This window comes from Pyxicephalus adspersus, unplaced genomic scaffold, assembly GCF_032062135.1.
Source record: "Pyxicephalus adspersus unplaced genomic scaffold, UCB_Pads_2.0 Sca5422, whole genome shotgun sequence".
NCBI classification, from domain to species: Eukaryota; Metazoa; Chordata; class Amphibia; order Anura; family Pyxicephalidae; genus Pyxicephalus; species Pyxicephalus adspersus.
In genome coordinates, this window is record NW_027322425.1 from 1 (window position 1) to 1609 (window position 1609).

The window sequence follows — 1609 nt, forward strand, 5'->3', positions numbered from 1 at the left end:
GACGCCTACTGGCTAGGTCTGTATACATGACCATGTGATATACAAAAAAACTATTGCACTTTCACATAATGTGCATCTACCTTTGCTGACAAGCTCCCCGAATTTTTAAAATGACCCACTCTACCCACCCAAAATGCTTTATTATCAGATTTAGAAGAAAAACTTCTATATAAGCCATGGCCCTGAATCAAGGTACACATTTAGAGTAACAAGGTTAGATTATTGTAGGTTATTATTATTATTATTATTAGGTTTGGAAAGAGATTGCAGGCAGAAAGCATAAATGCCTGTTATTCGAAATGTATATGTTAATATTCTCTTGAAATTCACTGAAATTTAAATTTCTTGCTCCAAAATACCTGGAGAATGCGGGCATCGATCCCGCTACCTCTCGCATGCTAAGCGAGCGCTCTACCATTTGAGCTAATTCCCCTGCATGTTAGTCTTGCTGTGGTTTCCTTAGGTTGGAGAGAAGGCAGAAAGCATAAATGCATGTTATGTGAATGTTATATGTTCACTTACTACTGCATTTAAAAATACAGTTTCCGATATCTATCTCAATAAGGCCTAAAGTGAACATTCTTTCTCTTTCAAAAGACTTTATAATCCTAACCTTTATTTCATACTTTAGTACATTTATTATTATCTTGACAAAACATATTTTGTCCAACATTGAAGACAGCAAGCCAGGTAAGAGTCGACCCTACAATCTTCTGGTCCGTAGTCAGACCGGTTATCCACTAAGGCTGAAGGCAGTCCTTCCTCCATTTTAAAACATTTTATAATCCTAAACCTCTCCTATTATACTATATTACATTTTCGACAAAATATATTTTGCACAATATTGAAAGAAGCGAGCCAGGTAGGAGTCGAACCTACAATCTTCTGATCCGTAGTCAGACGCGTTATCCATTGCGCCACTGGCCCATCCGTTAGAACCATGAAGTGGGACCTCAGGAGCTGTATACGGGGGTCTACATATCTAGGAAACAAGTTATACATCCCATAATTAAAGTGCTAGTGCCCAGACATTGACCAAAACTCAGAAACAGGTCACAAATGCATTATCTGTACGTCTCCATTTTAGAAATTTAGACCACGCTTCCTACTCTGCTACTAATGTTGCGTGTGTGACCTTTATAGACATCCAGCTCAAAAAGGCCTAAGCTGGACCTCCCTCCTATTTTACAATCCAACCTCTTATAATGAAAATGTGTTTGTTCCCTTTTGTAAACATTTAGTATATTTTTCCATCCATTAAAACACACGAGCCAGGCAGGAGTCGAACCTACAATCTTCTGATCCGTAGTCAGACGCGTTATCCATTGCGCCACTGGCCCTTGCTTTTGCCCATGGTGGTAGGGCTCAGGATTGCATATGGTAAGGCTGTATATCCAAGAACTAAGAAATGAAGACCTACCTTCCCTCTGTTGGAGATGGTGGGAGAGTCATCTTCTTCTTCATCCACCTTTTTTATGTATGGTTGTACTGCAATACCAGATTTCACCATTAGGTGTCACTGCAGGGGCATTGAATTTTTGTTTAATTTATATTATATTTATGTTTCTATATTATATATTATATTATATTTATTTTTTTATCTTACATA

At 38.0% G+C, this 1609-nt stretch overlaps 3 non-coding genes across 3 annotated transcripts; all 3 read right to left on the reverse strand.

Annotated features, from left to right (window-relative positions):
* Positions 1-360: 360 nt before the first annotated feature.
* TRNAA-AGC (transfer RNA alanine (anticodon AGC)) lies at positions 361-433 on the reverse strand. The gene has a single exon. It is a non-coding gene; the product is annotated as a tRNA-Ala (tRNA).
* Positions 434-854: 421 nt separating this feature from the next.
* TRNAR-ACG (transfer RNA arginine (anticodon ACG)) lies at positions 855-927 on the reverse strand. The gene has a single exon. It is a non-coding gene; the product is annotated as a tRNA-Arg (tRNA).
* A 340-nt stretch (positions 928-1267) lies between these two features.
* Positions 1268-1340, reverse strand: TRNAR-ACG (transfer RNA arginine (anticodon ACG)). The gene has a single exon. It is a non-coding gene; the product is annotated as a tRNA-Arg (tRNA).
* Between the last annotated feature and the right edge of the window lie 269 nt (positions 1341-1609).